A 13921-nucleotide genomic window follows, 5' to 3' on the forward strand; every position below is an offset into this window, starting at 1 on the left:
GTCTTGAAACACATAAAAGTGGATAAATCCCTAGGACTTGATCAGGTGTACCCTAGAACTCTGTGGGAAGCTAGGAAAATGATTGTAGGGCTTCTTGCTGATATATTTGTATCATCAATAGTCATAGGTGAGGTGCCGGAAGACTGGGGGTTGGCTCATGTGGTACCCCTGTTAACGAAAGGTGGCAAGGACAAGCCAGGGAACTATAGACCAGTCAGCCTGACATTGGTGATGGGCACGTTGTTGGAGGGAATCCTGAGGTAAAGGGGATGTACATGTATTTGGAAAGGCAAGGACTGATTAGGGATGACTTTGTGCATGGGAAATCATGTCTCACAAACATGATTGAGTTTTTTTTGAAGATGTAACAAAGAGGATTGATGAGGACAGAGCGGTAGACGTGATCTATATGGACTTCAGTAAGGCATTCGACAAGGTTCCTCATGGGAGACTGGTTAGCAAGGTTAGACCTCATGGAATACAGGGAGAACTAGCCATTTGGGTACAGAACTGGCTCAAAAGTAGAAGACAGAGGGTAGTGGTGGAGGATTGTTTTTAAGACTGGAGGCCTGTGACCAGTGGAGTGCCACAAGGATCGGTGCTGGGTCCACTACTTTTCATCATTTATATAAATTATTTGGATGTGAGCTTATGAGGTACAGTTAGTAAGTTTGTGGATGATACCAAAATTGGAGGTGTAGTGGGAGCGAAGAAGGTTACCTCAGATTACAAAGGGATCTTGATCAGATGGGCCAATGGGCTGAGAAGTGGCAGATGGAGTTTAATTTAGATAAATGTGAGATGTTGCATTTTAGGAAAGCAAATCTTAACAGGACTTGTACACTTAATGGTAAGGTCCTGGGGAGTGTGGCTGAACAAAGAGACCTTGGACTGCAGGTTCATAGCTCCTTGAATGTAGAATCGCAGGTAGATAGGATAGTGAAGGCGGCGTTTGGTATGCTTTCTTTTATTGGTCAGAGTACTGAGTACAGGAGTTGGGAGATCATGTTGCAGCTGAACAGGACATTGGTTAGGCCACTGTTGGAATATTGTGTGCAATTTTGATTTCCTTCCTATCAGAAGGAGAAGTTTTAAACTTGAAAAGGTTCAGAAAAGATTTACAAGGATGTTGCCAGGGTTGGAGGTTTTGAGCTTTAGGGAGAGGTTGAACAGGCCAGCGCTGTTTTCCCTGCAGCGTCGGAGGCTGAGGGATGACCTTATAGATGTTTATAAAATCATGAGGGGCATGGACATGATAAACAGACAAGGTCTTTTCCCTGGGGTGGGGAAATCCAGAACTAGAGGACATAGGTTTAGGGTGAGAGGGGAAAGGTATAAGAAACCTGAGGGGCAACTCTTTCACACAGAGAGTGGTGCGTGTGTGGAATGAGCTGCCACAGGAAGTGGTGGAGGCTGGTACAATGGCAACATTTAAAAGGCACCTGGATGGATATATGAATAGGAAGGGTTTGGAGGGGTATGGGCCAGGTACTGGCAGGTGGGACTAGATTCGGTTGGCATATCTATTCGGTAAGGACGATTTGGACCGAAGGGTCTGCTTCCATGCTGTACATCTCTATGACTCTAAGTGCTAGAAAGTGGGATTAACGTAGACGTAGCGTAGTTTTTGTCAGTGCAGACATGATATGCCAACAGACTTTTTCTGTGCTATATGATTCAATGATTCTAGGCTTTTTAAAATTCATTCATGGGATGAGGGCGTTCCTGCCTCGGTCAGCATTTATTACTCATCCCTAATTTTGTTAAGAATCAACAACATTGCTGTAGGTCTGGAGTCACATGAAAACCAGGTAGGGGTGGCAGTTTCCTTCCCTAAAGGACATTAGCAAACCTGATGGATTTTTACCAATAATTGACAAGGGTTTCATTAAGAGTTGTTAGAATTTTAATTTCAAATGTTTCATTCATCCATCCAGAATTCTCTGCATATAACATCTATGGGCTTCTTAAATTATTCCAGTAGTCACAGTTCTTATGATTCTCAGAACTACCAGAATAGGAGGTTAGCCCATTGAAGCTGTCCATCATTTAATGAGATCATGAGTAACTTACAACCTAGTTCTATACTCATTCCTTCACCTCAGATTCCTTAACACCATTGGTCAAAGATCTATCAATCACAGATTCATAAGAATGCAATACTGTGCTCTGCTCATCAATTGCCAGTTTGGATGTACCACATTGAAAATCCGCAACAACCTCCTCAGAAGACAGACATAGGACATGACCGATAGTACTTCTCAGGAGCAGAGAAACTACGTCATGTTCTTCACAGCCTTCAACAGGTCATTGATGATGAGGAACACCTCACCAAAGACATCCCTACGCCTTAATTTCTTGTCTTCAAACAACTGCCAATTCTCAAACAGACCATCATTCACAGCAAACTACCCAGCATTCAGAACAATAGCAACTACTACACACACAATCCTGCCACATTGACCTCTGCAAGATATGCTAGATCATCAACATGGATACTACCATCACTTGGGGGGCTGGGAAGATCACCCACCAGGTACAAGGTATGTACTCATGTGACTCGGCCAATGTGATCTACCTCATACTCTGAGGAATGGAATATTGGCAAGACCATGCTACGACAACAGATGAACGGACACTGTGCAATAATCAGCAGACTGAAATGTTTCCTCCCGGTCAGGGAATAGCAGGTTTTGAGAAAATTTGTAGCTCAGGTTGAGGTTCTGGATGTAAATTTGCTTGCTGAGCTGGAAGATTTGTTTTCAGACTTTTCATCACCATACGAAGTAAGATCATCAGCGAGGCTTCGGTGAAGCACTAGTAGTATGGCTTGCTTTTTTTTTATGTGTTTAGGTTTCCTTGGATTAGTGATGTCATTTACTGTGATGTCATTTCCTGTTCGTTTTCTCAGGGAATGGTAAATGGGATCCAAGTCAGTGTGTTTGTTGACAGAGTTCCAGTTAGAATGCCATGCTTCTTGGTGTTCTTGTATGTGTCAATGTTTGGCTTGGAGAAATAAATAAGACCGACTTCCAAAAAAAATGAAACCAGATAGATCTAACACACCACGCTTCCACGGCTTACCTTAAATTCACAAACCAGGAGCCCCCCTCATACCCACAGTCTCGTTGGAACACCAACTTACAGATTAGTCAAGGAGCTACACCAAAGACTCAAACACTTAGGAGAAGACTCACGCCACTCCAACCACTCCATCTAAGAATTCCTGAAGACCATCAAAGCCACCAAGATAGAAGAGGATGAAATGGTGGTCTCCTTTGACGTAACAGCACTGTTCACATCCATCAACATCAACCTGGCCAAGGAAGCACTACATTATTAAAAGAACCAAAGACACATACACCAAACACCATCAACTTCATCAGCAAGGACAATATCATCAACCTAGTGGACCTATGCCTTACCACCCTCCTCACCTTCAACAACAAAACCTACAGACAAACCAACAGAACACCCATGGAGTCTCTGATATTAGGGTTCTTAGCAGTTGACAGCTCTGCCAACCATCCAACCCAAACGCTGGGTCTGCTACGTGGATGACCCCTTTGTCATCATGAAATGAAACAAATTAGAGGAAACCTTCAAGACTATCAACAATACCTTTACTGGCATAAAATTCACTGAAGGGAGGAAAACAACAACAAACGGCCATTCCTAGATATTGCAGTAGAGCAAATGGTGAACTTCAAGCATATGTCTCCAGGAAAACAAGACATACGGACCAAATACTGAACTACAGAAGCAATCATACCAACATCCACAAACAAAGCTGCATTAGAACATTGTTTCAATGAGCCACCACACACTGCAGCACAAAGGAACTAGGTACAGCAGAGGAAAATCACCTATACAGTGTATTCAAAAACAACTGATACCCAATGAACACATTCCGCCGATTTCTCAGCAACAAACCCAAACAAGGAGACAAAACGCATTCAGAAACCCGAGCCACTCTCCCCTTCATCAAAAGCATCTTCGAAATGACTGCCAGACTACTCAGACCCCCTGGCATCATGGTGGGCCACAAACTAAAATAGCAGCTAATGAACTTGAAAGACCCTACACAGACAACAAGCAAAACTAATGTCATGAACAAAATACTTTGCAAGAACTGTAACAAACACTACATTAGACAAACGGGCAGTGCTCGAAAAGTGATTTAAAATAAACCTGTTGTGCCGTGTGACTTCTGACCTAGTCCACCCCAGCCCAACACTGGCACCTCCACATCAGATTTTAAATTTGCAACTAATCTAGCAAAAATATATTTTTTCAGAAGAAAGTTCAAAATTTCTACTGCCGTATGCTCATGAACCTTGCTTCCTAATTTACTTCCTGAAAGGACTGGTTCTAATTTTTAGACTATGCCTCCAAGTCCTTAACTCCCCAACCAGTGAACAGTTTCATCTACCTGATCTGTTTTGCTTAATAATGCCAAAGTTTTAATCAAATCACTCTTAACATCCTAAACTTGAGGGAATAGAACTCCAATTCATATATTTTCTCCCTCATAATTCAACCTTTGGAGTTCATGTTTCATTCTGGTAAATCTCCTTTCAAGTCACTTGCAACTTATAAAATAGCGTAACCATAGTTACAGCACAAAAGGAGGCCATTAGGCGCATCATGCCTCTGGCAGTTTCCTGCAAGAACTAGTTATACACCCCACCCTTGTATCTGCAAATTTCTCTCCAGATAATTATACAACTCCCATTTCAAAGGCACAAATGAATCTACCTCTGTCACACTCTCAGGTAACAAATTCCAGATCCTAATTGTCACTTAAATGTTTCCCTTCACACTCATGACTGTTGATTTTTTTTTTTAAAACCAGCAACCTTAAATTGGTGTCCTCCAATTCACAATCCTTCCATCAAAGTAAGTAATTGCTTCCCATCTACTTCATCCAGAAACCTTGTGATTTTTAACATCTCAATCAAATCTCTTCTCACAGAATATTTCAGAGTCTTCAGTCTACCTCCATGACTGAAGTCACTTATCCTTGAAACCATTCCCACAAATCTTTTCTTCTTTCCTCCCACACCATCTTATAGTCATCACATCCATTGCCCAATATTGCACACTATACTCCAGCTGAGATAAAACTAGAATTTTGTAAACCTCTCAATTGCTTGCTTTAGTACTCCATGCCTCTGTTTATAAACCTCAGGGTCCTTTATCCCATTGTAATCACTTTCTCAACCTGAACTGCCTCCTTAAATTATTAATAAGGGTATAATTCCAGGCCTTCTCCATTCCTGCATCCCTTTTGGAATTGTACCCATTACTTTCTACGGTTCCTCTTTGTTCTTTTAACCAAAAAGTATCACTTTTTCTCTGCTCAGTATTAAAATTCATCGGCCATGTGTCCAGCCATGCAACCAGCCAGCTTATACCCTGCCTATCACTATGAATTGCTTGGATCTTGACCTTCTCAGACATTGTTCCTACTGTTTATAGCTCCATTTTTGTTCTGCTGGCATTGCTGATTGCTGTACCATATTGGCTGGAATATGTTAGATATTTCATTACAGCAAACCTGCAATTCAACCGGGTGAATGGCAAATAAGAATGGGTGGAGAGTGGGCATATTAACATTATTTGGCAAGTTACTGGAGCATTGCAGTTTTTGTGCTTGGATCTCAAACATTTGAACAATTGCTTTCATTACAGGAAATTTAAGACAACAGGTAATAAAATTAGCTGGTGTGTAAAATAAGCAATTGATTGATCAATTGCCCTCTGTGATGAGATAAAGTTAGTACTTTTAATTCCACAGGCAGCAGCTATGGACACGTCCAAGATATTTATCAGAACTGATATGAAGTCATCCCCTGGTAGGTAAATTCTGTTTCTTCCCACTGATGCTGTCTGATCTGTGGATCTTTTTCTAGTATTTTTTGTTCTTTTTTCAGATTTCCAGCATTTGCAGTCTTGTATATTTGCGCTAGATTAAAGTCACCCTGAATCACAACCTAGTCACCGTTCAAAGAGAATCATGAGGTAGCAGAACAATTTTAGAGGCCAGTGTAGAAAGGAGACACAAAGTTCTTGGTTACGAACACTGTGCCTTACCATCAATTACCTATATATTGGACAGATTGATTCACTCTTGTACCATTGACCTAGATTTCTAAAATGACAATGATTAATTTTCAGCTGTTTATAATGATTATAGCTAAATTTGTTATATTGTGAGATTAAATGGGATTACATCAAATTGGCTGCTGTTGAATTTGCTAGCTTGATCTTTGTGGATTCTGATCTCCCTGCTATAGAAAAGATGTTGGGAAAACTGATAGGGCTCAAAAAAATATTTACAAGCATGTTGCCAGAGCTGGAGGGTTTGAGCTATAGGGAGAGGCTGAATGGGCCTGGAAAGGGTCACTTGACCCCGAAACATTAACTCTGATTTCTTCCCACAGCTGCTGTCAGACCTGCTGAATGTTTCCAGTAATCTCTACTTTTGTTTCTGATTTACAGTATCCACAGTTCTTTTGGTTTTTACAAAATCTTAGTATTCAGGTACAGAATGTAATTAAGAAAGTTCATGGAATGCTACCCTTTATCACAAGAGGAACTGAATATAGAAGTAACGGTATCATGCATCAGTTACACAGGGCATTAATGAGATCGGCTCATCGGCTGAAGGGCTCATGCCCGAATGGTCGATTCTCCTGCTCCTTGGATGCTGCCTGACCTGCTGCGCTTTTCCAGCAACACATTTTCAGCTCTGATCTCCAGCATCTGCAGTCCTCACTTTCTCCTAGCATTAATGAGATCACCTATTATGTACTGTGTGAACATTTGATCTCCTTATAAAAGGAACTATGGAGCTATGAGGGAGGAGCTGGCCAAAGTTCAATGGTGCAATACCTATGCAGGGATGACAGTGGAGGAACAATGGCAGATAGTTCTGTGTATAATGCAGAAGATGAAGGATCAGTTCATTCCAAAAAGGAAGAAAGATCCTAGGAGGAGGCATGGGTGGCCATGGTTGACGAGGGAAGTTAAGAAACATATAAAGTTAAAAGGGAAAAAGTATAACATAGCAAAGATAAGTGGGAAAACGGAGGACTGGGAAGCTTTTAAAGAACAACAGAGGATTACTAAGAAGGAAATACGCAGAGAAAAAATGAGGTACGAAGGTAAACTGGCCAATAATATAAAGGAGGATAGTAAAAGTTTTTTTAGGTATGTGAAAGGCAAAAAAATGATTAAGACTAAAATTGGGCCCTTGAAGACAGAAACAGGGGAATATACTATCGGGAACAAAGAAATGGCAGAAGAATTGAATTGGTACTTCAGATCTGTATTCACTAGGGAAGACACAAGCAATCTCCCTGTGGTAACAGTGGCTGAAGGACCTGAACTTAAGGGAATTTATATTTGCCAGGAATTGGCGTTGGAGAGACTGTTAGGTCTGAAGGTTGTTATGTCTCCGGGGCCTGATGGTCTACATCCCAGGAAAGTGAAGGAGGTGGCTCGAGAAATTGTGGATGTGTTGGTGATTATTTTCTAGAGTTCGATAGATTTGGGATCAGTTCCAGCGGATTGGAGGGTGACTAATGTTGTACCACTTTTTAAGAAAGGTGGGAGAGAGAAAGCAGGAAATTATAGACCAGTTAGTCTGACCTCAGTGGTGGGAAAGATGCTGGAGTCTATTACAAAGGATGAAATTACGACACATCTGGATAGTAGTAACAGGATAGGTCAGAGTCAGCATGGAATTATGAAGGGGGAATCATGCTTGACTAATCTTCTGGAATTTTTTGAGGATGTAACTCTGAAGATGGACGAGGGTGATCCAATAGATGTAGTGTACCTGGACTTTCAGAAAGTTTTTGATAAAGTCCCACATAGGAAGTTAGTGAGTAAATTTAGGGCGCATGGTATTGAGGGCAAAGTACTAACTTGGATTGAAAATTGGTTGGCTGATAGGAAACAAAGAGTAGTGATAAACGGCTCCATTTTGGAATGGCAGGCAGTGACCAGTGGGGTACCGCAGGGATCAGTGCTGGGACTGCGGCTTTTTACAATATATATTAATGATATAGAAGATGGTATTAGTAATAACATTAGCAAGTTTGCTGATGATACTAAGCTGGGTGGCAGAATGAAATGTGATGAGGATGTTAGGAAATTACGGGGTGACCTGGACAGGTTAGGTGAGTGGTCAGATGCAGTTTAATGTGGATAAATGTATGGTTATCCACTTTGGTGGCAAGAACAGGAAGGCAGAATACTACCTAAATGGAATCAATTAAGGTAAAGGGGCAGTACAAAGAGATCTGGGTGTTCTTGTACACCAGTCAATGAAGGTAAGCATGCAGGTACAGCAGATAGTGAAGAAGGCTGATAGCATGCTGGCCTTCATAACAAGAGGGATTGAGTATAGAAGCAAAGAGGTTCTTCTGCAGCTGTACAAGGCCTGGTGAGGCCACACCTGGAGTACTGTGTGCAGTTCTGATCTCCAATTTCCGGCTTTTGAGGGAGTGCAGTGTAGGTTCACGAGGTCAATTCCTGGAATGGCGGGACGACCTTACGCTGAAAGACTGGAGCGACTGGGCTTGTATACTCTTGAGTTTAGAAGACTGAGAGGGGATCTGATTGAGACATACAAGATTATTAAAGGATTGGACACTCTGGAAGCAGGAAACATGTTTCCGGTGATGGGTGAGTGCTGAACCAGAGGACACAGCTGAAAAATACGGGGTAGACTATTTAGGACAGAGATGAAGAGAAACCTCTTCACCCAGAGAGTGGTGGCTGTGTGGAATGCTCTGTCCCAGAGGGCAGTGGAGGTGCAGTCTCAGGATTCATTTAAGAAAGAGTTGAATAGAGCTCTCAAGGATAGTGGAATCAAGGGTTATGGAGATAAGGCAGGAACAGGATACTGAGTAAGGATGAGCAGCCATGATCATATTGAATGGTGGTGCAGGCTCAAAGGGCAGAATGGCCTACTCCTGCACCTATTGTCTATTATTTAAAGGAAGGATGAAAATGTGGTGGAGGCAGTTTAGAGGAAGTTAACTAGATTAATACCTATGAGTAGGTTGAACACACTGGTCTGGTTTCTACTGGAGTTCAGAAGATGAAGGAGTGACTTAATTGAAGTATATATGATCCTAAATGGTCTGGACAAAGTGGGTGTGTAGAAGGTATTTCCCCTTGTTGCTGAGCCCAGAACTCAGGGACATTGCTTAAAAATTAAGGGTTGCCCCTTTAGGACAGAGATGTTAAGATATCATTTTCTGAGAGGGCTGCGAGACTTTGAAACTTACCCTTTGACATCTTTCTAAGGTAGTCACTGAATATTTTTAAGGTATGTCTTTGTCTAACAAGAATTATCGTAGATAGATGGTAGTGTGGAATTCAAAATATCGAATCAGCCATAATGTCAGTGAATGTTTGAGCAGAGTCAAAGAGCCGAATGGCCTCCTTCTGCTTCAAATCCATTATGTTCATACACACATCTGTAACAGGCCAGTGTTCCAGTCGTTAAAAAGATAAACCCCAGAAAGGATTGAAAGGATTCAGCTTCTAAGAGATATTTATAAAATGAGGACACAATTGAATTTAAATTTAAATTTAATCGGCCTTCAGTTTTGGTTTTCACGGATAGGCCCTGTGAGATATCATTAATCCATCCATCAGCTATTAGTGCTATTCATAACCTTAGTGATTTTGAAACATTTTTCAATAAAGGTAGTCAAACAATTTTGTAATCCTATACTCAATTTTATAATTCTTTGCCAGCATTATTACTAAATCTATTCAAGTCTGAACCCTTACAGCAGCTCAAGTATCACACTCTGGACACAGAGATGCAATGGCTGTTTGCAAATGTATCTGACGCCAAGAAAATCTCCAATGAGTGAAAATCCAATGACACTGGTTTTAACAATGCACTTCTTCCAATCTTGTAAGAATTAATTTATACACCAACTGGAGGAGGATAATCAAAACAACAGTGACAAACTTTCCCATCAACAGGAAAAAGGACATAAAAATGAGACTAAGCAAAAAAAAAGGCAGTGGAAAGGGTACAATAAAGGTGGATAAATCCCCAGGACCTGATCAGGTTGTACCCTAGAACTCTGCAGGAAGCTAGAGAAAGGATTGCTGGGCCTCTTGCTGAGATATTTGTATCATCAATAGTCACAGGTGAGGTGCCAGAAGACTGGAGGTTGGCAAACGTGGTGCCACTGTTTAAGAAGGGTGGTAAGGACAAGCCAGGGAACTATAGACCAGTGAGCCTGACATCGGTGGTGGGCAAGTTGTCGGAGGGAATCTTGAGGGAGAGGATGTCCATGTATTTAGAAAGGCAAGGACTGATTAGGGATAGTCAACATGGCTTTGTGCGTGGGAAATCATATCTCACAAACTTGATTGAGTTTTTTGAAGAAGTAACAAAGAGGTTTGATGAGGGCAGAGTGGTAGATGTGATCTATATGGACATCAGTAAGGCATTCGTCAAGGTTCCCCATGGGAGACTGGTTAGCAAGGTTAGATCTCATGGAATATAGGGAGAACTAGCCATTTGGATACAGAACTGGCTCAAAGGTAGAAGACGGAGAGTGGCGATGGAGGGTTGTTTTTCAGACTGGAGGCCTGTGACCAGTGGAGTGCCACAAGGATCGGTGCTGGATCCTCTACTTTTTGTTATTTACATAAATGATTTTGATGTGAGCACAACAGGTACACAGTTGGTAAGTTTGCAGATGACACCAAAATGGGAGGTGTAATGGACAATGAAGAAGGTTACCTCAGATTACAACAGGATCTTGATCAGATGGACTAATGGGCCGAGATGCGGCAGATAGAGTTTAACTCAGACAAATGCAAGGTGCTGCATTTTGGGAAAGCAAATCTTAGCAGGACTTATACTCTTAATGGAAAGGTCCTATGGAGCATTGCTGAACAAAGAGACCTTGGAGTGCAGGTTCATAGCTCCTGGAAAGTGGAGTCACAGATAGATAGGATAGTGAAAAAGGCGTTTGTTATGCTTGCTTTTATTGGTCAGAGTATTGAGTACAGGAGTTGGGAGGTCATGTTGCGGCTGTACAGCACACTGGTTAGGCCACTGTTGGAATGTTGCATGCAATTCTGGTCTCCTTCCTTTTGGAAAGATGTTGTGAAACTTGAAAGGGTTCAGAAAAGATTTACAAGGATGTTGCCAGCATTGGAGGATTTGAGCTATAGGGAGAGGCTGAACAGGCTGGGGATGTTTTCCCTGGAGCATTGGAGGCTGAGGGGTTACCTTATAGAGGTTTACAAAAGTATGAGGGGCATGGATAGGATAAAGAGATAAAGTCTTTTCCCTGGGGTCAGGGAGTCAAGAACTAGAGGGAATAGGTTTAGGGTGAGAGGGGAAAGATATGAAAGAGACCTAAGGTGCAACGTTTTCACACAGAGAGTGGTACGTGTATGGAATGAGCTGCCAGAGGAAGTGGTGGAGGCTGGTGCAATTGCAACATTTAAGAGGCATTTGGATGGGTATATGAATAAGGAAGGGTTTGGAGGGATATGTGCCGGGTGCTGGCAGGTGGGACCAGATTGGGTTGTGATATCTGGTCGGCATGGACGGGTTGGACCGAAGGGTCTGTTTCCATGCTGTACATCTCTATGATTCTAATAGGAGAAGCAACTCAGGTTACAGACACAAACCTGTGCAAATTGGCTACACAGTAGTCCTATGAGAAATCTCAATGTCTATCTGCCTGTATTCTGGATCACATTAAAGTACGTGGCAACTGACACAAAGAGGACAAAGAGAAATTTTTTTTTTATTTTAAATCAGGTTAGTTGGCAATGTGTAAAATCCTTGAAAATGTGAACAAACTCAGTTATGCTATCATATCAGTCTTCAGCGAGAACAGTAAAATAAATTTGCACTTTTTTGCAGAGTTCCAACAATTTCTGTGAGCAATTAATTTCTATAAGGACATAAACAGTCATGTAATGCAGCATGTGTTTTTTGCAATGAAGCCTCCTATTCTGGCAACACATGTAAGGCTGCAGATTTGGCTATTGCAAAATAAGGTATGGAGGTCAATTTTGATGCTGAATGTATTTCATAGAAATAAAAACAATCATTTTCAAAGTGTGATGAAATCTTGATGCGTGTGCCCCTCCATCTCTCCCTAAACCAAAACGACACTGAAAATATTTGAGAAAAGAAATGATAAAATAAACCCTGGTCTTCTTGGTTATTTAAATCTACAAAGGCTGAAGCAATGTGCCTTTTTACCTCCCTCTTGTTAAAGGTACTTGTACTAACATAACACTCCCTTGTCTCAGGAAAGGTTAGTGCTGAATTGCCTTGTGACAGCTCGAGGTTTACATTGCATCAGCCACTCAGTCACAGGGCCCGCCCCTCGCCGGTGCCCATTGGCCGTCTGCTGGACCGGTCCGCCAACTTGCCAAGGTAACGGCAGCCCATTGGCCCTCGTGGCTGTCAGTCACAGCAAAAGACATCGGCCTCCGTAGTCTCGAATTACATTAAAAGGGGGAGGGGAAGCAAAAAAAAAGTTGCAAAATAATTTCCTCCTTCCGTCTGGCATCGAGAAAGAAACAATTAAAAGCACGTTTTTTTTTCTTTTGAAGGAACTTGTCATTCCAATGGAATCAAACACGAAAAAAAACTTTCTTTTCCGAACTATGACGTGGTTTAAGGTATTTAAATAGAAATCAGACCACAACTTGAACAACTCTAAAACCCTAGGTGCCAAAGAAATAAACACATCGCTTACGATTGTCACCATTCGCTTTACTAGTTTAAGATGCGTTTGGCGTGCAGTATTGTTATTTTGAAATGTTGTTCTCTGACCTGATTTTCCGCAGGGAACGCAATGCAGCCGTAAGAAACATCTGCCGCCCCCTCTGTCGTTGCACTGTTGTAATATTTTGCAAATTTCACTTTTTTTTTGTCGTTGCTACTGCAGTTGTCTGAGAGTCGGAGTCACTGCATCGCTCTGGAGGTGAAGAGTGTGCCCGGACTCCGCGCGCTCTGCCTCTCCCGCTGTCACGCGCTCGCTCCTTCCATGCTGGCAGCGTCCGCGTCACGTGAGAGAGGCTCGCCCGGTTCTCTCGCTGCCCATTGGCCGGTGGGAAGGAGGCTCGTCCAAGGGGAGGGGGCGGTGCGGCCAGAGTCCCCCTTGTCAATCATCTCCTCCGCCACGCCCCCATTCCCGGGGGCCCAGACATTACGTCAGACCTTGGTTGATACAGTGCAGATACTTTACAGGAACCCTGAATGTTACAGTGGTGACCCGGTGAAGGAGCTGCGCTCCGAAAGCTTGTGCGATTTCAAATAAACCTAGTTAAAAATCACACAACACCAGATTATAGTCCAACAGGTTTATTTGGAAGCACTAGCTTTTAGAGCGCCGCTCCTTCATCAGGTGGTTGTGAAGAATAAGATCATGCACACAGAATTTATAACCAAAAGAGTCCAGTGTCATGAAGATGTGATACAGTAAACAATCTTAGATTAAAGTTTAAATCTTTTATATTGGGAAATGCTGGTTTCTATTCTTTGATATGTAAATCCCAAAGCTTCTTTTAAATTACATTCTCAAGATAGCTCAGGTTTTTAAACAAAAGGTGTCTCAACGCTATCTCAAACTGACAAATCCTCTGTGTAGTTTTACAGTTTTTGTGGATTCATGTTCTGGGATTTACATATCAAGAAACAGAAACCAGCATATCCCCTTTAAAAAAGATGAAAGTTTTTATTTAGGATTGTTTACTGTATCTCATTTCCATGACACTGGACTCTTTTGGCTATAAATTCTGTGAGCATGATCTTATTCTCTACAACCACCTGATGAAGGAGCAGCACTCTGAAAGCTTGTGATAAACTTGTTAGATAGTAACCTGATGTTGTATGATTTTT

At 41.9% G+C, this 13921-nt stretch overlaps 1 protein-coding gene across 1 annotated transcript in view; it reads right to left on the bottom strand.

Moving 5' to 3' along the window:
* The window catches only part of LOC122563091 (Krueppel-like factor 15), a 40190-nt gene extending 27136 nt beyond the window's left edge, over positions 1 to 13054 (bottom strand). Inside the window, exon 1 of the mRNA XM_043716508.2 lies at positions 12854 to 13054. The gene's annotated coding sequence lies outside the window, so the exon portion shown is untranslated. The remainder of the gene's footprint in view (positions 1 to 12853) is intronic.
* Between the last annotated feature and the right edge of the window lie 867 nt (positions 13055 to 13921).

The sequence above is a fragment of the Chiloscyllium plagiosum genome, unplaced genomic scaffold (assembly GCF_037043375.1).
Source record: "Chiloscyllium plagiosum isolate Xiang-an unplaced genomic scaffold, Cpla_swu_hap1 HiC_scaffold_26, whole genome shotgun sequence".
NCBI lineage: Eukaryota > Metazoa > Chordata > Chondrichthyes > Orectolobiformes > Hemiscylliidae > Chiloscyllium > Chiloscyllium plagiosum.